General features: G+C 41.6%; 1 long non-coding RNA gene across 1 annotated transcript in view; it reads right to left on the minus strand.

Annotated features, from left to right (window-relative positions):
* The window catches only part of LOC129349568 (uncharacterized), a 72,463-nt gene that overhangs the window by 33,421 nt on the left and 13,041 nt on the right, over window positions 1-26,001 (minus strand). Inside the window, exons 4-5 of the long non-coding RNA XR_008602623.1 lie at window positions 22,837-22,935; window positions 452-552 (exon numbers count right to left, since the gene is read on the minus strand). This is a non-coding gene — a long non-coding RNA (uncharacterized LOC129349568). The remainder of the gene's footprint in view (window positions 1-451; window positions 553-22,836; window positions 22,936-26,001) is intronic.

The following is a 26,001-nucleotide window of genomic DNA, read 5'->3' on the forward strand; positions in this document are numbered from 1 at the left end:
CAGGTTAAAAGAGAGCCACCTTTCTGACATTGAAAATTGTGGCTTTAGGCTCAACATACCTCACTAACCCATTAATCTCACTTTATAGTACAAACCACAGGGGGTCTAAAGTTTAGAACATCTTTACTGGGACTCCTAAAGGGCTCTAATTAACATGCTTTATTTTGTTGTGGACAAAAACTGAAAAGAAAAACAGCTTTAAAGAGAGTTATGAACAGCACGTTGTTGATTTCTTGTCATGACAGCGATGTAGTTAGACAGAGACAGTGGCGACTCCAGTAAGTCATTGCATATGGAGCGAAATTGTTCCACCACATAACTTCCCATAAAACTAATGTAGTAGCATTTTTTATGTACTGGCTGACCACTGCTGACTGTGTGAGCTGCTACTCTTATCTGATAGACTGCACTGACTGGGCATGACAGTGTTGTGTTGTGTAACTTTAGTTACCTCGCTGGTCAGAGCGGTCCTTCGAAGCTCCTCAAACCGGTCATATGAGCAGGTTAGATGACCTCTGACACCCTGCTGCATCTGTCCCGCTTGGTTAGTGCCTGGTAATAAGCAACATAATTTGTTATTATATTTTCAAATAAAATGAAGATTAAGTGGCCACAAATTAAAATTGGTCAGAAGCAGGCAAGAGGCAGTCATAGGTGAATGAACATGAGGACATGGACAAACATCGTACAGAGAGTAAAACTTGCCACCAGCCAAACAAAAAAGTTAAAAAGCAACACTTTGTTGTCCTTAATTAAAAAGACACATGGTAAAGTTCCATCTGTGCCTTTACTTCTGTCATATTGGCACCAAAACAGACTGATGGTCAAATTTAATGTGCCGAATTGATTTTCGTCATGTCTAAATTGGATTTTATTTATTTATTTTTTTTAACTGATTGTTTTACAAATTAAATCTTAATGCGTTTTGTTTTCAGCTGGCCTCTGCAGATGCATAGTTTTGCGTTAACAGGAAATCCTGTTAATTGCAAAAGGTAACCCCACTTGAGATATCAGCTTAAACTTCTCTCGTTTACCTTCAAGCTCTTTTTTTAGCTTTAACATTTTTATTGAAGTTATACATTGTAATACTGCAGGCTGCATATCCATTCCCAACAACCACGTGCAATAAGTCGTTTTAGAGTTATCTCTTTCTCTCATTGCCTTTGCTCGTCCTTTAATGTGTTACATGGGTCCAGCCTCATATAATTTTCAAGACTGATTCTTCAAATTCAAAAGACTCTGGGGGAAAAAAACAGTTTAACTAGGCATTTCCTGGAGAAATTGTAAGTGTGATTGCAGCTTGCAGTTGCTAGAGCTAGAACAGTTTAAACTACAAACTTTCAATAAGACAACAGTCCCTCTATCAACTGCTATGCAGTCACACTAATGAATGAAGATTAAAAAGAGTACCTGTGACATAGAAACACTAAAAGTAAGCTAAATCTTAAGGCTAACACCTAAAAAGGAAAAAAAAACTCAACCCCTTTCCTTCAGATGTTCATTTAAAACCACTTCTACATTAGGATGGAGACCTCTTTCTCTTTCACTCTTTTGCTGTGATCATTCTATTTTCTTTCTAATCTTACCAACATGCTTTACCTCAGCTATCCTGTTTACGTGGATATCTTCAGGTGTTAATCATTGTGATTTCCTTCACGAATTAATATTTGCTACTGCATGGTATTAACTTTGTGTCTTCTCTCTCTCATAGTTTGTGCTTTGTCCTCTCTGCCGTCTCCCTCCCTGTAGGTCTCTGCAGGTATTTCTGTCTCTGAAGATACTCAGTTCAGATCTGCAGCTACAGGCTCCATCAATACGTCCAATGTTCTATTATCCGCTCTCTGTTTACCTCTGCTACTTTTTCTCCCTCCGCCTGTACCCCTCATCCCAACCGGTCAATGCAGATGGCTGCCCTCCTTGAACCTGGTTGGAAGTTGTTCCTCTCCACCGTTGCAAAGCTCATAAAAAATCCTTGAGAATCCTCAGATCCCTCTGGTTTTCCATGAGTATTTTTATCGGGCCTTAACTTTAGTTTTAAACTTGTCAGGTTAAGCTCCATAATTAATATTACTGTAGGGTTTTAGCCTTAATATTTAAATTAGCCAGGTTAATCTCTATAATTAATAATACTGTGGGGTGTGCTGGTTAATATTTAATGTAGTCAGGTAAATTAGTATTTTATATAATTTGGAAGGCTTTAACTGTAATATTTAAATACTTCAGGTAAATTTACATAATAAATAACACAGTAGGGTCTGAACTTTAAATTTGTAACACCAATCATATTTCTCTACTTGAAACCATTTTGGCTCAATGGCTGCTGTTTGAAATATCCTATATAAATAACAGGGATGAGATTTTACCTGACTTGATAAAGAGCTTTGACAAGATCATCGGGCATATTTAGCACTGCAAGATGTTGTAGGTTTAGGTGGAAGTATAAAACATGGCTCTACTTTGTCTGCTATTCTTGTGCAATCTGCTCGCCAGGTCTAACAATGTGTCCGCCTAATTTTTGTGGAAGACTCTGGTGACATGCAATACACTGGCAGGTACGTAGTTAGACAAGAAGACATGGCATCTAATCACCTCGACTGCAGTGACTTTCTGGTGGCCTGTGACTGCCACAGATAACATATGTTTTTCTTTTTTTACTGTCAGAGTACTTGTTTTTCTTGTTTGCTGACATAGGCTTTCAATAAATACAGGGTGTCCATAAAGTCTCTTTACAAGTTTAAGAATTTATTACAAAGGCAGTTGATAAGATATCTTAACCAGATTTGTTGTATTGTGATCAGTGTTTATTAAAGTTTGTAATCACATTGAAATTGTGTGTTTCATGTATCCTGTTGGTGAAAGAGGTACTGTTAAATGAAACCCTAAAAAATGGCAACTCTTCAGACGGTGGATTGGAAGGGATGGGCCAGTTCCTTGGCTGCCACATTCACCAGATATCACTCCCTTGGATTTCCTTCTATGGGGTTATGTTAAAGATATCGTGTATCGAACAAAGATACGGGACATTACTGACTCGAAGCAAAAGATTTCTGATGCCATTGCCACCACTGATGAGGCTATGCTACAGCGAACATGGCAAGAAATCGAGTACCTTCTTGATATGCTTCGTGCAACTAATGGTGCATATGGAGGTGTATTAAATGAGGTAGGAAAAACTTTGACAACCACCGATTACTATAAAACAAATCTGGTTAAGTTATCTTATCAACTGTCTTTGTAATAAATTCTTAAAATTGAAAAGAGACTTTATGGACACCCTGTATAACAAAAAAAGCATCTGGAATACATTTAAAACTCTAGTTTTCAGGTTGATTTTACTTTTTTTTTAACAAGATACACATGATTTCTATATGTTTTATCAATGGCTAACATGATATTACCCGATTTGTTCTGTATGATCCGATAAAAAGATTTGAGGCGTGACATGGACTCTGACTAAAAGCCTTGACTCTTTGACTTGAACTTGTATTTTTCCCTTGTGAAGCATCTAAGGGTGAAAAGTGCTCAGAGGTGATATATTCCCTTTAACGCCACTCTGGTTGAACACAAACACGGCTGTTCATAACAAATGGTTTATTCATAATGCAACACTGAGCTAAACGCAATGTTGCAGTCAAATCTGTTCCAGTGAAGGAAGAAAACATTTCTTACAATTTTCTAAATAAAAAAAAAAAAACTTTTGCTGGTCAGATTTTAAGTCTTTGAATTTTGAATATTCCTGAGCTGATCACAGAGCATCTTTATCTTATTCTATTTCCTCCTTTTCAACCGTACTCTTCGTGTCTGTGATGATTTCGTGACATTTGTTTTCTGTCAGGGCTTTGAATATAGATAAAAATGTATAAAAATATTCCTTAAAAAAGACAGCCGCGAATGCAAAACTGACCTGATGTGTGTTCTGTGCAAATTTAGAGAGATCTGACAGGTCCTCACCAATTTCCACCTCACTGCTCCCGTTATCTCGCCTTGCTTATCCTCTTTTTTTCCTCAGCCCTGCTATATTTCTCTCCCTTTGTCTCTCTGCGCTATAGTTTCTCTTTCTGCCTCAATCTCTCATGAATGCATCCCTCCACCCCCACACTCTTCACCATATTTCACAATGTGAAAAGTCACCCAGAGTTTTCCTTCTAGGGTTTTTGCGGACAGGAAGTCCATATTTAATGAAGTGACTCTCTTGTTAAAATGCTTTTAAGTGCTCCTGTGCAGGGCTTTGGGCTACAGGGGAGGAGGCGGGGGCTGAGGCTTTTATTTATTCATTGGGTGGTTCAGTGCCTCTTCCCCGCTCTGGTTCTATGAAGAAGGGAGAGGATTAGAGGAATGAATCCCCCCCCTTCCCCAACACACACACACACATGCACACCCTTCCTCCCTTGCTGGCCATGTTCCCTCCCTCGGGGGACACCCCTGCGTCAGTCCACATTAACATCCATCAGAGCATGGTGCTCTAGAGGGAGACGAGCCTCCGTCCCACTGAGTCGCACATACATGCATGAGTACATGTACAAACTCACGCACGCCCACGTACACAACACGTGCGAGGCGAGCGCACACGCAGGAACACATACAGAGTGGCAGCAGGCGCGCTCTCAAACAAACACTCCTTGTACTTATGAGTCACAGACTCAAAGTGTCTCCGTCACCCTACTGCAGTTCCTGCCTTGAGCTACACTCAAATTCAGTTTTGTTTATACACTACATTCAAATTGGACTTGTTTCCAGAGAGCCCTCCAACATTTGAGTTACACAAGTGCAGCTGTCCCCTACTTGATCAGTAGGCGTATTTGAACAAGTTTGAACAAGCATCTGAAGACTGTCGGGAAAATAGACGGAGGAGACGGAAGACAGGGAAGAAGAGAAAGTTTCTCCCAGTGAAGGCTGAGATTTGTGCGTTGTGCCGATTCCTCTCCTCTTTGTGTGAAGTTTTTGGGCTGTCTGCTCCCTCGTTATCTCTCTCGCTTGCGGAATGGGAGGGGAGCCGAGACTCGGGCTGGATGAGAGAGGCATATCATTAACCAAGAGTGTTTCTACAACAAAGCGCAGACTCCATCAAATCCCACTCATTCCCACACACTGGTGTCATTCTCATGCAGTGAACTGCCATGTGAAAAAAAAAAAATGCCCTCATTTGTCGAAGACACGCATCATTTTTTTGTTGTCAGCAGGCCTAATAGAAATTCCTTTAATATTTTCCAGTCTTAAATCTGAGAATTTTGAGAAACTGGTGCTCATATCTAAAACTGGATTATATTTGTTAGGTCTGGATTGATGTATGTGTGTGTGTGTGTGTGTGTGTGTGTGTGTGTGTGTGTGTGTGTGTGTGTGTGTGTGTGTGTGTGTGTGTGTGTGTGTGTGTGTGTGTGTGTGTGTGTGTGCATACACATGGATCCTTATTGGAGGGCTTGACTGTAGTCATGCAGAGGGATGCAGATTGTTTCTAATTCACTACGCTGACCTAGATTCTGAAATCAGGCACATGAAAAGAGTGATGTTGCTCCATGTCAGCATACACTAAAACATATTACCCCATGTCTCACCCTAATGTGCTATAAGATCTCCCCTCCTTTCCATTCATCACTTCTTACCTTGAAAGATCCAACAATTGATTTGATCTGTTCACACCAACTTACACATCCGTAATTCCCCCCTTTTCTCATTTCAGAGCCTCCCTCTGCTTCTCTCTCATCTTGGAATCTAACATCAAAAAGAAATGTTAAAGTGCAAATTCATTTTCCCGGCAAGCTCAGTTCACACAAACTTATAATTGGATTCTGCCTATTAATATGAAAACTTTTCTTCATCATCATCATTGGATCTCATATTAGTCTAACCACAATAGACATGAACCGGCTTCATTCCGTGATAAATCGGAGTCAGAAAGACGGAGAGGCAGGAGAGGACAGCGAGGACGGTCGCCTCATTAGTGTGGAAAAGTGCCTTATTGAATCATGCACCAAGCTAAAACCAAGGTAGCACAGCTAACAACAAGTTAGGGATTAATCAGCAGCACGATGAAAGTGTGCACATCTGCCTGGTTAACATGCGGTCAGTGATTCCCCTCTTCCACTTGGTTACATTAACTATTCTGTTTTTCCGTTTCCCCCCCAATCAGCTGCTGTGTTCGCCCTTCGAACTTTTTTGTGGTTGATGGGAGATGTGGACTCCAGTGAGGCTCATCCTGCACACGCTTAAGAAACACTGATGCTAAACCGCAGAAGGAGGAAAAAGAAAGAGAACAGGAGAAAATCAGTGTGCAACGGTTGGGAAAGAGACAGACGGCCTGAGAGAGAGCACCAGATGCTGTGTGGGAGGGTTATTTAATTGATGATATCACACCTCTTTCCCTCTTCCTCTCCCTCTTGTTCTCCCTCTTTTCTTCCTCGAACACACACATGCACATCCGCAGACACACAGACACACACATTAGCGCTCGTGCACACTGTATTTGCCCTGTCACCTTCTTATCCTCGCATGACACACCGCCCACACTTATCTCTGCTCCATCGTGCCCACCTTGGGCTCCCCAGAGATTCGCGAGGCCTGTAGCTTGTGTGAAACAAAATTGAACGAGTACCTTCCATCCGAGCAACAAAATAATGTTGCCTTTTCCCAGATTATGATTAAAGACTAGCTGGTTATGCGCGCCTTCATAAATTCATGCAGAGGAAAACCTACAAAGGACGGAAAACATCTCAGTTTGATGTGTCTGCTGCTCTGTGCATTAAGCCATTTGAAAATGTGTAACAACATCAGTTTGGTTGGTTGTTTCAAGAATGCAAACAATGGCTCTGCAGCTACAGTTTATGCTTTCTTGGCCCTTTCTTTACTTCTTATTTCTCTACATGCAGGTAGAAACAGTTCCACGTGCTTCCTGCCAAACTAGAAAAGCCCCAGAAAATGAGTCTCATTAATTAGCTTCTCATTTGTAAATGCAAATGAGCTTAATTAAAAAATAGACTCTCCTTTTGCGGGCTTCAAAGGGAGACAGTGAGGCCTAATCAGGAGGTTTGTTCAGCTGTGGCACTAATGAGACATATTTGGCCTAACGAGGGAGCAATGCCCTAATTTGTTTATGCTAATGATATGAAACAGTGCTTGTCCTTTTGGTGTATCTGGGAAGGGATCAGTCACACACACGCCTCTGTGTGATGTACCTTCAGGGTTTCGTTCAGCGTTGGCGAGGTGGTGCAGTGGCCTCGCTGAATTGTTTCAGTAGGTTAATTGGCTTAATTAGCCTAATAGAGATCATTGGGGCGATGACTCAATGTCAAAGCATATGTGAGTTTCTATGGCATTTTGTGCAATGACAGCTAACGAAAATGTAGCTCCTTACGCTGTGGCAGAGATTTAAGGTTAACTCATCCTGTCTGATAAATATTCCTTGAGAAGTAAACAAAGCACAGCAGACCCAGGTCAAGTCTCAGTTCTACAACTTAAAGGATAATTGTGGTCTATTAGTGCCTGAGGTTTTTTTTTTCACCGTCACTATTATTTTTTTTATCAGCAACAATAACACTGGTACTCTTCACTGTTTGCTGAGTTCTGGGACTATGGCAACATCACTGACAAGAAGTCCAGCTGGGTAACAAAGAAGAGCAAAGCTGGGCAAAACAAGCTTTATACCCATTGTAACTATAATTATATAGCTGTTTAAAAAATGTCAGAGGTCAGTTTGTTGCTTTGATCCGGACTATCTCAACAACCATTTGATGGATTGTCATCAAATTTTACGATATTCTGGATTCCCAGGTGTCAAACCTACTGACAATTTCTCTGGTTGACATTTTTGAGGTACCAAAAAGGACTGCTATAAAACTGGACAAAAACTTCTGTCACATGTAGGATGAATTGCAATAACTTTGGCAAATTCTTGTACCTTTCATTTAGCATCATCAGATGCAAATTTTTATTTATCAGATACTATGGTTTATAACTGTCAGCTTGTTTGCTACCTAACCGCTGAAGTTAGTAACTAGCTGGTAAACATGGCGAAGGATTCAGCAGAAGGTGGTTGAGACCAAAAACTGCAAAAGGAAAGTTGGAGTTACATTAATTATGTGGCTAGTCACAGATAAGAAGTGAGTGATGATACTTTTAAGTCCTCTGCATGTGTTTACAAGCAACTTAGTCTTGCACTGTCAGACCATTCTCTAGTGCTGATGCAGCACTATGCAAAATGGTCTGGCATCACCTCCTTACTGTTCTGACATACCGAAGATATATATTAAGCTCTGGCTTGTCTGTACGTTTTTATACCAACAACAATCATCTTGAGTAATGCTAAGCCCCGGATGCAGCAACGGTGTCCCTTCAAAATAGTGACGGTGAATTGTTTGAGTGGAACATTTTCATGCAAGCAAGTCATTCTACTGTCATTAGACTGGCTAATTCAATGAAAAAAGAAAAACAGAGAGCTTCCTTTTTGAACCTTGGGCTAAACTTGAATTTACCAGCGTAATAGGCTGCAGCATGGAGATTGTTATTGTAGTAGTGAATGGGATTTGGAAAACACAGCGAGTGGAAGGGGAGGAGAATGTCACATGAAATGCTCAGCCTGTGGCGGCCGTAAACCTGCGATCTACATCCAGTGATTCAGACAACAAGACCCTACTAAAATGCTTGCAACATGTTGAGTTTTAAGCTTCTTTGTTGCCATGAAGTGGCCAAAAATCAAATAAGTCAACAGTATCCCAGGTTGGAGAACAGAGTTATGTAATGAAATTATTACTCAGGCTGTCCATTGTAAAGATTCATTAAAAATTCCAATTCAGTTTTAACCAACGGCACAACACGATGTTATTACCAATATTTTTGATGTTCTGTTTTAGACAATCTGAGTGGATCACAGTCTGACTTTGTACAATGCTGTCATGTTCCCACAGCTCAATGATTGCTGTGATAATTACAGTGCTATCAAAGAAATAATGGCCACAACCACAAAGACAAGCAGTGATAAGCAGGAATTATTCCTCAAGGCAGCGTACGTTAAACTTTATGTAAATGGATTCAAAATTGTCAGCGTGTTGGGCTTGATTTTCCACATCGTACCGGCATTCATATTTAGGTGTATTTATTAGTACATGTGCATTTGTGCATACCGTATGTGCATCCACATGTGTGTGAGTGACAGCGTTCTCTCCACTGATTAGTTCACCGTTGACTGAGTGTGAGGCCGAGTGAGACGGCAGCATGGCTGGCCCTCACTGATAACTAGGCACAGGCAGAGCCCTGTGCTCTGCGCTTCTATTCAAAACACACATGCATGCATGCACACACACACACACACACACACACGTTAATTAATCCAAAAACGGAAGGGAAATCAAAAAAAAAACACTGTCTCCACTTTTAATTGGACCGACTGTCGTCCAACCATAAAGAGACAACAAGCTCAATCATTCTCCTCCATCTTGTCGCTTGTTGAATTATTGATAGACGAAGCACGCTGCACTCCAAAATGAAATGGGGAAGGAGTGCTGGGCTTGAGTGTATTTGAATGTAGTGATAAAATCTGATTATTCATGTGTGATGCATGCTGTGTGGATCCTTGTAACGGAGCAAGGAGGAGCACAGAGTTTCTCTATAGTGACTGTAGAGAACCTGTATGTGCCAGACAAGCCAGCTGGTAGCTTGTTGTCCAAGTACACAATGCTCCAATTGAAAAGGGAAAAATAAGTTGTGTAGACAAGTGCTGAGATGGTACTTAGTCAGTAGGATTTCATTATTCAGTCATATTAAGTACTGCTAAATGCTCATCTACTACCAACCAGCACACATTGCCTCTGTGACTCTTTCCCTTTATGCTTGACCTGTTTCACTCAGAGTATCAGTCGTAGTGTCAACTCTTAATATACTGTAATCATCTCTTCCTTTTCCCCTCGCATACTGAATTATCTGGTCTTGCTGAAAGGTTGATAAATGATATCAGATTGGCTTTTTTCCAGCTCTGAGATTCTTTTCAAAGAACATTTTGGCATGAGAGTTTTCTATTTGTCAAGATATTTGCCCTCTCGTAATTCAGGGTGACAAGATGGTCTTTCTCTTATTTAACTGAACTACTATGCCTGTCCAAAATGAAAATATATTTAAAACCCTGCAAAATTTCCAACAGGTGATCTTTAATGTGGCATATTAGACATGCAATTAAATCCCCATAATTGATAATAACAGCCACATAAAATGAATAACATACTGCTTTGTGGACTTTTTTACTGTTCAGCACCTTAATCAAAAAATTATTGGATTTTTTTTTTACCTCCAGTGTTTCGATACCGCAACCAGATAGCGACAGTGGGGGAATCCCTGAATAGGCTTCTGTGCTCTGACAGTGACAAAACATGCTCGACTTAAACTTCCAGAGGCCAAATAGAGACCTTGAAATATTCCCCTCATCAATTAATCTTCATTCAATGACACACTGCTTTACTTAGCCAACCATTCAGCCTCCTCTGACTGCTATAATTGTCCCAGTTAATTGCTTTTCAACTCTCTTTGATTACAAGGTCGGATCTGAATGGCTGGTGTACATGGCTCAAAGTTGGGTGCAACTCGCTCTTCCCTCGGCCCCCATATCCTCCTTTTTCCATCCATCTCCTAATGTCCTTTCTTATTTCCTGTGGACACACAACCCCAAGGTATCAGTGCTGTCAGAGGTGCGATTTTCATGAACCTATTCATCACGGCGGCATGAGGATATAATGGTGTGCCTTAACTTTGATATACTGATACATTATGAACCTCTCGACTTCGAAGATACGGTTACAGCTTCATACAGTCTGTAATGGCATGCCTCTGCAAAGGCTTAGTGTATTACTCTATAAATCAAAAATGAGTTTATTGTACTTATTGCTCAAAATAACAAATATTAATGTCACTCTAAAGTGGCACATAGCAGAAAACAACAAACTGTGATAAAGATATATTCTCACTGCTTCTTAAAGGAGCACTTTCCTACAACTGTCCCTGTATTTATTTACTGTTGAGGTTAGTCAAGGAGTCAATAATTGCAAAACAGACGGAGTTTGGTATGCGTGTGTCTGTGTGAGTGTGTGTTCCTGTGTCTTTCTCCTCTCCCTCCACAGCTCACATGGAGGCGACAGAGTCCCTCTCATTACTACACAGCACAGCCCCCAAACAAAGGCTCACACACCGACAGTGGTGCATGTTCAATACCGATAACTGGCGTAGCCTCTCATCTGAATCAGCATGCCCTATAGGTCCTGACACATATTCACAGCAACAACACACACACGTGTAGGCATTCAGGTCCAAATAGACACACACACACACAAAAAAACACCACATAGGTGCAGACATGTTCACAGGCTCGCCCTTATGTGCAATTATTCACAAACACATGCAAGCACACACATCCTTCAAACTCTGGTGTCGCACAGATAGCGATTACCGGATTACTCTGCAGCGGCAACTCGAATATGCATTCAAGCTTTGCATTGTCAGCACTGGCTTTTGTTCTCCATGTGGAGAGGAGCCACATAAAGCCTTTCTTACATCAAAGACGCCGAACAACAGAAATAGCAGATTGCAAAATACTCAACTGTGGTTCTAAGGGACGCTACTGGGCTGCTGCGCAGAAGAACCTTGCAAATAAGCAACGCAGCGTTATTTCTGCTCCACTTGAACGCCGTTTTCTCCTCATCTGGCCTTCCTCATGTTTCACACCTGGCTGGTTAAATGTGCCACTGGGCCTGGAGATGTCTGCTGAGGGGTGAACGGCAATGAGGCGGTGAACACACACACACGCACACGCACACGCACACGCACACGCACACGCACACGCACACGCACACGCACACGCACACGCACACGCACACGCACACGCACACGCACACACACACACACACACACACACACACACACACACACACACACACACACACACACACACACACACACACACACACACATGCAAACACACACACGCAAACACATGCACTTACCAGGCTGGCCTTTGCCCTTTCAAGAGCATTTTAGCCTAGTTATTTGTATTGCAAAACATAGTGAAATGTTGAGATCATCAGACATAAGTAGCAAATAGTGGAGCTCATTGCTATAAATAAACACTGTTCTTCCTTTTGTGGAGACCATGTGGTAAAAGCAGGCTACAGAAATGTTACCTCCTGTTGTGACTAATATCTGCAATCTCCCCGTCTCTGTCACACACAGTCACAATGGGTTGTGTATCTTGCTGTCATTTTTCTTTGATGCTATGTCGCTCTCACTTGTGATTGGGCCAATAGTCCCTACATATAGTGAGATGCAAAAACAGCAGGGTGCAAAATGGGGGACTTTCAAAGTGTTTTATGTTCATGCAACCATACACATCGATAATTGCATATGTTGGGCGAGCACGGACGATTTCACCCCTATTCGCTGTACTATCTATATTTCAAAGGACACTTCATCGCAGGTGGGAGTGACCCATTGTGCAAATGAGTTCAGGGCTGAGGAATATTTACCCACAACAGGTAGATAAACGTGTCATTTCTCAAGCTGATAATGAGGGGGAAATGTGAGGGAGGAAAACATGGAAGAGGAGGACAGGAAGAAGAGGTGTGACGAGAGGTGGAGTGCAGGAAGGGAAGCCTAAAATATGCATGTCATCATGTGGATGACTGATGGGTTTCTGTGAAAGCCTCTCTGTTGATGGGCGCGTACGAGGCAGGCCTCTAATTGAGCTCCGCTGCCAATCACAGGCGCTCGTGGTGCATTCGAGTGTGTTCACGTGTTTGTTTATTTGCAGTGTTACATTCCTGCACCGAAGCATTGAACAAACACACAGAACTCTGTGTCTTTGATCATCTGAGTGAGACTGTTCTCCGCATGTTGTAATTAGCTCACCGTTACATGTGAAAGAGACGAGAGATCAAGCAGCAAACCCAGTAGATGATCAATGCATAGTGAGAATACAGCCCCAAACTATCGATATCACTTTGTATCATTGCTATTATCACAAAGATGCATAGTTTTATTTTCTGTCTTCTTGGTCTCCTGTTGCATATTCTTATAACCTTGTACCAGAGTGCACATCTAACGTTTTATTCAGGTTAAATCATAAACAGTCATCCAGAGATGAGGGCAGTATGTGCACTGGTGTTCCGAGAAAGTTCATCACCCCTTAAAATTATCAGTGTGTTTCACATACCCTAATTATGAAGCAACACTTCTTGCAGATTGCATCAGATGACAGTGACATGTGTAGGTGATGGGGAAATATTGCGTCAGCTTTTACTGTTAGCGATATAAAGATGCAAGACTTTCACTCATTCCTTGCTTGTGTCAGAGTGGCACCTGATGAACTTTTCACTTTGTTTTCCATTGAAATGATAAGATGAAGCAACACAGTGGCCTCTAGTAACAAACCAGCCATAAATTTAAGTTAAGCTAAACTATTGAAGAAAGGCTGTTCATCCTAATTTTGAAATATTTTGAGAGTGACATTCAATTAATATTTACCATGATTTTTTTTTTTTTAAATATCCAGGACTAATGTAACATACCCTCATACCAAAAGGTTTGAAAAGTGAAATTCCTTTCTTTGGACACTGATGTAACTTGGTAAGAAACTATTCATGAGTGGATTTATGTCTTTTTGGTCTCAAGTCACCTCTAAAATAAAATAAAACAAAGCACATACTTGCAGAGTGACCTCTGTGTTAGAAAATGTTGACTTCATTTCCAACTAAAAGAATTTTGAAGAGCTTTTCTTTGTATGTTTACTTATGTCTAAATAAAGGTCACAGATTTTTAAAAAGGAAGTTAAATTGCTGCTGTTAAATCTCAAGGCTTTAAATCTGTCTCTGAGAGCTATGAATAAAAGAAAATACACACTGCAGACATTTTCAGTTTTCACTAACACATAATGCTCAACCTCCATTTGAAAAAAAAAAACTTTTCCGCTTGTATGACATAAAAAAATAATAATTAAAAAACACTTTTTTTTTTTTTTTTGCACCTGCAGGCCTTTCTGTTTTCCGTCCCACACTTCCTCCCTCTGCTGGTCCAAAGTCTCGACACATATAGACACAGATCGCTCACGGAGGAGTAATATCAATGTCTCCCACCTCCCCGCCATCCTTTATTACCCCCTTTTTTTTTCTGTCTCTCCCTCATGAATAAACATCCCTTACATTCACTCAGTGCTGGCATGAAATGGCCACACAGCCTCTGGCACACGCAGGAGTAATGCCGCAATCATTATTCCACTGCAGTGGTCCCACACAAGCATATTTCACCAATCATGTGGCTCTCTCCCCTGGCTTTTGTTTGGATGACTTAAACAAATGATGTGGCAGTGAGGAGGGCCGGCGTACCACAGCTCCCCCTGTTAACACGGCAACCGTTGACACAGACACAGCAAAATTTGCATAAGAGTACGCTTGAGTGGTACTGGCAATTCTAACAGGGGTCCACAGATTTTTCCCTCTCTTTTTTGTGAGAGGGTGGAGTTGAGGTTGGAGGGAAGGGGGGAGTGTAAATGGAGGGGTGGTGTGTTATTTTTAGTTCTCCCGCTTTTCTCCTTCTCCTTTCATCCTGTTCTCCCCTCTCTCCTGTTCAGTCCAACTGCCAGCTCCTCTTTTCTCTGGGGTTTAGTGTTGAATTGGAAGTAATGAAAGATGCACACATGCCATGAGAGCGACTGGGCTTTCAGCAATAGAGATGGAGGAAGTCTATTTGGCAGAGCTCTTAAACACATACAAGACAATGGTGGCATCTAAGAATCGGCTCAGTTACAAATGACTTGTACCTGATACTAAATGGCCAGATATACAGACACAGAAGTATTTTTTTTAATTTAATGCATCCCTGCTATTATTTTTACAGCATTTTGGCAGCAGTCACTGGAGCATTTCAGAACAATAGCCTTGCGAAAGATGACGAGGGATCAGTTAAAGGAGGGGTATGTTTAATATAATCTGACATTTTGAAGAGAACAACTACTGTGACTACATGACAACTACTGTGTCGATCAGGGCAATAATACATTTGACAAGGACAGCGCTGCAGATGAAGGTGAAGAAGAAGAGGATAATAATGATAATGCTTATTCCTGTTTTGGCTTTTTTGGTTCATATCAATATCTGAAAATAGAACGAGGAGTGATGCATTCAGAGAAGTTAATCAAGCAGCCAGAAGGGCCACTGCTCTGTCCTTTCATGTGCCTATCTCTCTCTGCATGTCTCCCATCTCTATCTCTTTCATTCCCCTTATCGCGCCCTTCTTTAATCACAGCATATCAATGTGACTGATACATCTAAGAGATATATTTGGGTGCTGTTCACTTTGCGAGAAAGTTGTATTTGAATTCCATGATATTGCTCTCGCTTGACTTTCAGACTTCGCACAGTGAGGCGGCAGCTCGCAGGAATACCAAACAATGAAAACAAGCAACAGTATCTTCCTAAATGCTTATGCAAAGTAAGTGTGCTGCACGGTGTGTGTTTAAATGTGTGTGTGTGCATAAGCACCAGTGACTCTGCTGAGTCCTTAGGGTGGGTGTGGCACAGCACTGTTCAAAGGTTGTCGCCATGGTGATAGATGGTGGGGTCATCTCCATGACGATGGATTGGAGTCGATGTTGGCCGCCAAGGTCGTGGACCAAGGACAAGGCGAGAGTGATTGCAGCCACCCAGACAGGAAATCGAAGAGGAGCACTCCAAAAGGGGGGTCGAGGAAAAAGGTGCAATTTCACAAGCCAAATTACTTCTGGGATGGAGGAGAGAAAAATATCACAGCAATAACGGCACCAGGGATGACAGGAGGGAAGGAGAAAGAGGAGGAGGAGGAGGCAGCAGCAAGGAGGAGGGAGGTCCCAAACAAAAGCTCAATTATCCAAGTCATCAAACATGTGTGCTTAGATTAGCAAATAGAGGGACATCCTATTACCTTGATGCCATACAAACCCCCTCCTCACCAAGAGGAATTTTCAGAGGTATCTGCCGTGATTTTTCATGTGGTTTTATCAAGCTTGGTTTATTTCTGAGACTGATGCTGGCTGTGACTAGAAAATATTGATTGGATTGTGCAACGTGTTCCGCCGCAGCCCTACTGATTTCTTTTTTTTTTCTTTCTCCGTTCTGTCTCTTTGCTCCTCCTCTGCTCTCTGGCGATTCCACAACATTAGTATGTGGAACAACAACATATCAGCGAATTGTTAACGGGAACAGGCGGTGAATAAATGACAACGACAACTTAAAATTTCTGCCTCGTTGACTCGTTCTCTCGCTGCTCAGGGTTTCCCCCACGCATTTTCTGTCTCACTCAGTGTGCCCTCTATTCTCTGTGTTTGTGTGTGTGTGTACAAACTCATACAGAGTGTGTGTATCGGCAGACTGAGTGCATTGAATCATTAAGTCCACAGTGCCACTGTGCCCATTGCCTCATTGCACCTAATTAAGCCCCTTTTGTTTCCTATCAATTAACATTGTAATTAAAACTAGTCATGCTTCTGTTTACCCCGAGTCTGCTGATTCAGAGGAAATGACACACAAACAGTGATACGCAGGAATTTGGCTAATAAACACACGCTTGCACACATATACACGCACCATACACATCACTATAGATATTAATACTCTGGTGCCATGTGCGCTCACACATTGTTGCTCACACTTTGCAACATCGATGCTCAACTGGGCCTCTCAGTTCGTTCGAGAACGTGATAGAGCAAAGGCTGATGATTGAGCTCGGAAATTAGAGCAGAATCCTTTAGTGTGTGTGTATGTATGTGTATGTGTGTGTGTGTGTGTGTGCGCGTGACTATGTCTAAGTGTGAACCGCTCTTGACTCGTTAGCAGAACCAGGGGATTCACTGCCCGATAATCTCGCACTAATCACCTAATCCTCCATCCCTCAGGTGAACAGACAGGAAAGGAGTACTTGACAAAAATGGAAGCCTGACAACATGAAACCCACAGACACGCATTATATATTGATGTGCTTTCATGTACTGTATGTACACACACTCAAACATATAAATAAGTCAAACAAATGAGTGTTACTCCGCCCTGCTTCTGCCAGCCCTGTCCTTCCTCAGCACGCAAATGTACATTTCACCCCCAAAAAAACCCATATATATATATATATATATATATATATATATATATATATATACACCCAATCCTCTTGTTTCCATGGCAACTGCCTGTAGAGCTGTGGGTATATGAGGCTGCAGGCGGCAGGCGAAATCACTGGAGTGAGAGGCGTACCGGTCTGTCACCTCAGCCTCCCCGGAGAAACAACACCTCGTACTGTACTACTGTACTCTTTCTCTCTCCGTGTGTCTATCGCTGAACATTTACCAGAATATTTTGTCTGTGCACAAACACACACACACACACACACACACACACACACACACATTCATGCACCATCCTCCATGTTGCTGCCTGTACTGTAGCTCAGGGCAGACAGGGCTACGAACCCAGAGATTTCTGTGTAAAACGTGTGATCTTATTAAAAGGTGATCATGAACTGCCACCCTTTACTGGTTTCCTTTCCTGTCGGAGGGGTGACTGCTGCTGCTGCTGCTGCTGCTGCTGCTGCTGCTGCTGCTGCTGCTGGTGGTGGTGGAGGCCAACCTGTCCTTGGGTGCAGTAAAGGATTACAGCAGCACACACCATGTGACCTTAATTCCCCCCTACCTGCTTCTGCTGTGCTCAGCCAATCAGGATTAGGGATGAGCCGTGCATGCATGTGTGTATGTTGTGCATATTCGTGCATCTTTACATGCCGTGTTTGTCTCAGGCGTATATACTCAAATAGATGGATCAAGTGAGACATAAAGAGGTGGAGGTGGGTGGGGGGATGCTGGGAGGTTTTGATTGTGTGCGCATACGTGCGCCAGCCTTTGCTTCTTATTTTTTTTAAAGAGGGGGTGATAGTATGAATCAGCAGCGGCAACAGCAGTCGCTGTGGCACGTGTCACACATTCAGACGACCTCATTCATCCCCAGCAACCCTCAAAGTCCCGCTGCTCCTTCCCCTCACCCACAAAACAGACCTCAACCTCCACACAGCCGGCACCGTCAGTAGGCTCAGCTGGTGGCTGAGGGAGGAGGAGGGGTGAGCAACGAGATGGAGCGATGGATGTATGGATAGAAGCAGAGGGGAGGGCAGGTACCGGGATAATCGTTTAGTAAGAAGCTTTTTTCTCCCCTCATCGGTTAAGTTGCATTTTTCAAAGATGGAATATAAGTGGAGAAAATAAATGGTGAAGAATAAGGGGAGAGTAGTGAAGTCTGAAAATGTGATGGTAATAAGTGTGTGTGTGTGCAGTGGGGGTCAAGGTCAGTGTGTGTGTGTGTGTGTGTGTGTGTGTGTGTGTGTGTGTGTGTGTGTGTGTGTGTTGGGGAGGGGAGTGTCAATTAGATATGGAAATCAGACAGAATAAGCAGCAGTTTAAATATGAGCATTACATCAGGGGGAGACATCTGGCTGTTACGTCGTGTTGCGCCCACCAGATAAGGCCCACAGAGGCTTTGTGTGTGCGTCTTTGTGTCTGTGACGCAGCAGACTTAACAGACGCAGCACCTTGCCTCGTAAGACACCCGCTGTTGTTGGCGACCTCTGACCTTAACCAAACCTTGACCCCGGCAGAAGGCAGCTGATTTACCCAACAAAGACAGATGACACAGCGGAGCCCCAAACCGGCGCTAAACTCTGACCTCCAGCACCTCCGGTCCTGACCCAAACTCTATCAGAAGCCAAACACAACCCGCCCCGTCGACACATGCGCACGCATTCAGATAACGAAGCAGCACCGACGCGACACTCATCCATCAAAGCAGCAGAAAACCAATACCATCAAATAACATACATATGCAAGTGGAGCAGTCAGTATTATGCTAACTAGTTCACTTTGCCCATTGTTTACGGCCTGAAATGAGACATTTTGTTTTTCCTGTCTTTCAATTGAGATTAAAAAAAACTGCACAGTAATCTGCCGAGGCTGCATAAATCATCATTTTCACGAAAGATGTAAATGCTTGAAATGTTATTTGAAGCAACACAGTTGGACTATTTGGGCTGCAGCAGATATGAGTTTTGGCAAATACAGAAATATAAAAGGAAACAAACTTGTGATAAGAAAAGTCAAGACAAAATTCTGTTTTAGACTTATCAGCCGGTCCAAACGCATCATGAAGTTGAATATTTAATTCAATGTACAATTCAAAATTCAGTCACATCTCATATCTCTTGAAGCCACAGACACACAAACAAATTATCCACACACATTAAAAACAGTCTAACAATACAAATTGTGATCATTTTGGGAAAAAAAAGTCCAACACCACAGAGCTACACTGCACACATTGTGCATTTGTCAGGCTATATACAAAGTAAACCTCTTGTGCCGTGACTGATCACACATACTGTGGTTTACACTAAACCAACAGGCAACCTAATACACTCACCACAGCTTAGAGGGCAAGTGTGGTGTCGTTCAGTCTTTGGTAATTTGGTGATTGAGTAATTGACCACATCTTGCAGTCAGTTGTCTTTTCAACAGAGTGATGTCAACCAAGAAATGTTAAAAAAGGAACACAAGATTCAAATAATGGCACGAAAGAAGAGCAAAGCTAGTAAATGTTATATAATTATTGGATACTGGCAAATAATCTAATATTGATTTAGTTGTTAGATTAACTTTCTTTTTTTTTTCTTTAAAATGACCATTAAAAGTCTACATGGAAAAATATTGCAGAGGGTGCATCAGTGATTTCTTGCCCTTGGACTCAAAAGTAAATTTATGACATTTATAAAGTGTGTGGCCTCGTCATGCACATTAATTGCATATGGAATCTGGATGTATTTCTGTGTGAGTCATGTGAAGTAAATGTCTGGCCCCTGAACTGCATGTGTGTCTGTAACAGATGGTGTGTGTGTGTGTGTGTGTGTGTGTGTGTGTGTGTGTGTGTGTGTGTGTGTGTGCGTGCGTGCGTGCGTGCGTGCGTGCGTGCGTGCGTGCGTGTGTGTTTCCTACAAAGTCTGGCAGTAGCACCTTGGCACTCTGTGGTGCATCATGCCAACTGCTTTCAGCCGGTCACACAGCAACCTTCCAATCTAACCTGTTTCTTCTTTCAGTTCTGGACTTTCGCTATATTTTCTTTCTATCTTTCTTATAACAGAGCCAAAGCTTCACTTAAACCCAAAACAAACACATATGCAGCATGTATTTTCGCTTTGTGACAGTTTACAAGTATTATCAATAAATCATAGTAATGTCTGACTTTGACAGGATGTTACTCAGTTTATACTCTTAAACTGGGGGGGGGGGGGGGGGGGGGTGTATACATCTACCCTGAACATATTTGAAAGGTAGGTACCTGTCCGTATCACAGATGCTGCAGCTCAGTGTGTAACGACAGAGAAAATGATGTTGTCTGATCCTTTGTGGCACTCGTTCAGTGATATTTAATAACTGTCCTAACTGGGCTTGTACAAATGACAGCACAAGAGGTTTGACATTTGCAGATAATGTTGCACATAGAGCCATGGAGAGACAGCGAGAGTAGATAGATAGATAGATAGATAGATAGATAGATAGATAGATAGATAGATAGATAGATAGATAGATAGATAGATAGATAGATAGATAGATAGATAGATAGATAGATAGATAGATAGATAGATAGATAGATAGATAGATAGATAGATAGATAGATAGATAGATAGATAGATAGATAGATAGACTTAAAAAGTAGAAAAAAAACCCTAAAAGTCCCTGAGGATCACAATTCTCTGGTAATCTAGAACAGATTGTGCTTCAAAGTTATTTCAGTAAACTTTGTAGATTCTCTGAAAATGTGATTGAAATGACAAAAAGAGAAGGAGCGATGAGAAGGGAGTGTGCAAGAAAGACCTGTTCACGCCTCTGAAAATCTGTGAAAGTTGTTTGGGATTCATGAGTGTTTCTTGGGAAAGACACGCACACAGATTTCATTTCATAAAAGCAGAAAATGTAATACCCAGCTGACGAGCCACAGCGCTACAGAATTCTTTTTGGCAACACTTTGGTACCATCAAGAGCTGACTACAAACAGCAAAGCAACACTGATTTGACACGTGTCATGGGTGTTTTGTAAATACTTTGGATACTTTCCTCCCCCTATACTTGACTATCGCTGCCTCCTGTCACAGTGCTGCTGCTGCTGCTGCTGCTGCTGCTGTGACAAATGCTCCCAAAAACATCCTTTTCTCACAGGCCACATGAAGAACATTTTCGAGGTTTAATGTGGGAGGAGGAATTTTACATTGATTAATAAAGGCTGGATGGATTATAAAATTATGATGTGCGAACTTGCACCACACATCGTAGTGTTTGTGATTTGGGCTTGTCTGTATGCAGACTCTGTCTCAGGGTTCTCATGCTGCTGCTGCTGCTGCTGCTGCTGCTGCTCAGGGAGGTGGAGGTGTGTGTTGGGTGGGAGAAGTGGGCTGGGTGACAGGACAGCAGCCATGCCCAGACACACTCACCCTCTCCTGGGCTGATGCTACCAACATGCCTTGCTGCTGGAGACACGCACAGATGAGCCCTGTCTGCAGCACTGCAGCCTCACAGCGTCAAAGTCCTGAAGTGTGTGTATATGTATGTATGTGTGTGTGTGTGTGTGTGTGTGTGTGTGTGTGTGTGTGTGTGTGTGTGTGTGTGTGTGTGTGTGTGTGTGTGCTCACTGCAAGTGGTGGGAAGTTAATTCAGTATTTTTTTTTTAACTCATGTTCTTAAAAAAGATGTGGCACTATTTAAAACATTTATTTAAAAGATGCTGTATGAGTAAAGTTTATGATTACTATATTTAGCATCAGTGATTTATGTTTTCAAGCATTTTGTTTGAGTATTTTAATTTTGTACAACTTTTTACTTCCAATAAATTATGATTTAAATGTGAAATGTCAGAGATTGAGTAACTACTCATTTACTTTGTACAATTTCATGTTTTGTCACTGAATTAAAAATGATATAATGCACTGTGGTTGTCAAAAGCATTCATTTAGCTCTTTAAGTGTTCATGTTGTACAGCATAGAATCAAAGTAGGTTCAATGTGGATTTTTTTTGACACTGATCAATAGAGGAAGACAGTTCAAAGTCAAAATGATAATGAATCTCTGTAAAATTATCTAAAGTGATTATATAAAATAAGATTTACATAAATGTTCACCCTCAGACACTCCTGAATCGACCCTGGTGTGGAAATTGATTTGTAAAACAGAGATTACCTTTTGTGCAGTCAGGTGGTCTCATTTGGTTGTAGCACTTACAACAGCATGAAGTTAAAGAAACAGTCCAAGCAACTCTTTATTGCTCATGACAACTAACAGCTTGGGAAGTTTTGGTAAAAATGAGGAAAAGCTGTTGTGTTGAGACTCAATAGCTGTAAAAACCGCTTTAATTTGCATGTAAATAGTTTTATTTGGGATGAAGACTGTATTGTGTAGTGTACTGAACGTGTTCTTTGCACTATGTATTAATAAATTTAGGTTACTTTGTATAGATTGTTACATGTTGATCATCAAAAAAAAAGACAGACATGGTCTACTGCACTTTGATTTAGTAAAGAGCAATAAACATATAAGAGGAGTGATTGTTTTCCTTTAAAAAACAAAACACAGTACAATAAACTTTGGCCAGATATAAGTACTCGATTTTGGGGATTTTTCACATGTATATTTCTTATACTTTCTATTGGATCACTTGTGTAAAATTTTGAATGCAGGTCTGTTTTCTATAATGTGGTATTACTGCTTTTACTAAAGTAAAGGATCAAACATACATTGGTGTGGGTGCCCTGATAGCTCACCTGGTCGTGTGCACATCATGTACCGAGGTTGAAACGTACAGGCTTTTTGCTGCATGTTATCATCTCTCTCCTCACTTTCTTCTTTCCCTTCAGATGTCCCTATAATGAAAAAAGAAATCAGGGTAATAAAATATGATGCTTCTGCACAGTGTAACAGTATAACCTGTCCAGCTACACCACTAAAGTGATTAGTGGGGATTCAATTCTTGACCTTGGAAACAAATAACTGTGATATCTGTGAGTTAAGAGCATTCAAAATCCTATTAATATCAATAATAATAACACAGTACAGTAATACACACACTTTCAAAATAGCTGAGCACTTTGACACTTAAATGCACTTTGGAGTGTATTTATAGTTCTACTTTCGCTTAAGGAAAAGATCTGAATTCTCTCTAAAATATATGTCCCTGTAGCTGTATCTATGTCAACACAGAGTTAAGGCATTTGTCCAAAAGAGTCTGTTTATAAAGATTAATCAACCTCGTCGGTACATCATCAGTGAATGAACGGTGGAGCTGGAAGTGAGGTGAGATGAGGTGGCAGCACTGAGTGGCAAAGAGGGGAGGATAGTAAGGGGTCACCGGGAGGAAAGAAACGATGGCTACAATGCCGCGGGGTCTTGGCATTGCCTCCTTTTAACGACATTACAGTGGAAAGAACAAGCGGCAATGAGCGACACCGTCATTAACCTCTGGCTGGGCTATAAATCAACAGCAGTTCACGCAAATTAGACCAATTCCCCTCGATCTGCCTCCGAAGGCCCTCGCTAGGACTACGCCATTATAAATCACAGGGGAGGAGGACACACACACACGCACGCACACGCATGCATGCACGCACACACACACGAATAAGCACTCACGGATACATGGAGAGAGCATGCAGACACATTTATTGGTGGTGTTTTACAGTGAGTCATATAAACTAAAAGAATGAAATCTCTCAGGCTTGCCCTTGGTGATTCATACATTTTCATCATGGCTGCTTATTACAGATAGATTCTGATTCTGTCTAGGGGCTCAAAGAAATTAACGTTACTTGGACCCATGCTGCAAGAGAGGAGAGGATAAACTGTCAGAATAAAGATGACATAGGTTGTGCAATTTCAGATTATTATTCAGCACAGAGCAGCCCTGGGGACTGATTTGCTGTAAATATGAAAGCATACAGCATTACTCTTTTCTCCAACAACAAAGAAGGATTTCAACGGGAACCAAAAATAACACTGGCTACAAATAGAATACTCCAATTTATCGCAAAATGTGTGTTCCGTTTCAATTTTTTCACCATCACATGATTTTTGCATCACGTCATCCGTTAGTAGTACCTAAATATTCGTTCTGGAAATTTTTAGCCACATTTGGATTGGGCTGTTGGTGAAGTGTGTATTTGCGTCCTTGCAGGGCGTTGTGCGGGGAGAAGGGAAGGACAGCTGCCGTCTCTCTGTGGTTGTCTGTAGGAAAGAGTACATATTGCACGTCACTCGGAAAGGTAACAGATATGGCAGTATGTCCCTGCCATCTGTCACCAGAGCCTCACACATCCACACAGACAAAGGAGAGCCAGGCTGCCGAGACGGCGACAAGGCCCCAGCCTACTATTGTCCTTCTGGCTTGTGGGTGAATGTAGGGCCCCTTATCATCAAGCCTTGCTGCAGTGGCGTAGCCGGGCTAACGGCAGCAGCAGTGCTCATCGCCCACACACAACTGACAGGCCATAGAAATGTAGATTTTAGCATGTAGTTAATCGATAACAATAACAGTAAATCAATTTATTAGTACTCCAGTTTGATTTGTTGTTCCCTGATCTTCCACACTCGTCTTTGCCCGTTTTATCGTCTTGAATAACCCCTCAGATGCACACACGCTTCTACCCGGTGCACACTCCCGCACAGATAGGTCCCAGGCATAGCGGACAGGGTCGATTTTCCATTATGGAATTTCATAATAAAGATAAACTGTCACAGCAATCAAAGCATCACTTAGGGCTGTCTCAAAGCAAAGCCAGGACCTCCGTTTTTATCCAGCAGCCTCTTCCCCATCCCCCAAATAATCATCCTCAATCCTCCCAAACACTGCAGACCCTCCAAGAGTTCCATCTTTTCCTTTATCTCTCCCTCAGAAGAAAGAAAAAAGGGGGAGATGAGGAGGGTCAACGATCTGTCGGCAGTAGATAAAGAAGGATGGAAGAAGGGATCGATAGAGAAATCTCAAAAAAGTTTATAGTTTCATATATTTGTGTTCTCAAAAGAAAACGAAGATATAAAATGCTGTCAGACGCGATGTATTCACTATTTTCTGGGTTTTTCAGTTTACTCAATGAAGTGACAGTGCCAGCTTTTTTGTGAAATGCTTGTTTTTTTAAAGGAAATTGTCTGAGCACTGTAGAAGAAAGTGTACGATCTATATGCTTTTGTGGGCAAAATGTGTTCTTTGTGCCTGAGTGCAAAACTATGGAAAAAAATGTCTCACTTGTTCCATTTTTGGACAGCATCATAGGCCGGCACACGAGATTACATGACCTAATCCCCGTGTAATCTGTGTTCATGTTCCTCTGCAGTGGGAGTTGACTCCACACAAAGGTGCATTGACCCTGAAAATCAGTTTTTCAGATTTAATTTTAACAAATCAGGACAATTTAGCATTCTATGTTGTTGCAAGATGCTCAAAGACAGTGGAAACAACCGCTGTTGAGGTTTTTCCTTATTATCTTAACAATTCATGATTGTGAACAACAATCAAGGTTGATAATATGCAAAAAACATTATTTAGTATTATTCATTAAGTGTTTACTATGAATATTAATATCAAATCAACTAATATTCTCCACAGTGCTGTGTCAGTTCTGGAGAAAGGTCTGGCTGCACCTCATGCAAAATGTTTTGAAATGTTTGTAACCAATCACAGTTTTCATGGGCAGTGCTAAGCCCAGGATGTAGCAATGGTGCCCCTTCAAAATAGTGATGGAGGAGCAGTTTTGGTGGAACATTTGTATGCAAGGAGCACTGTCATTAAAATTCTTAATTCACTGACAAAAAAAAAAATAGCCTTTATTGTGCAATTGAAATCTTCAGCAAAACTTGAAAATTCTATTCGTATTCTTCGTATTAGCACTGTGAGAGTGTGGATTGATCAGATTTAGTTCAAAGGAAACATTAGCAAC

The sequence above is a fragment of the Amphiprion ocellaris genome, chromosome 8, assembly GCF_022539595.1.
Source record: "Amphiprion ocellaris isolate individual 3 ecotype Okinawa chromosome 8, ASM2253959v1, whole genome shotgun sequence".
NCBI classification, from domain to species: Eukaryota; Metazoa; Chordata; class Actinopteri; family Pomacentridae; genus Amphiprion; species Amphiprion ocellaris.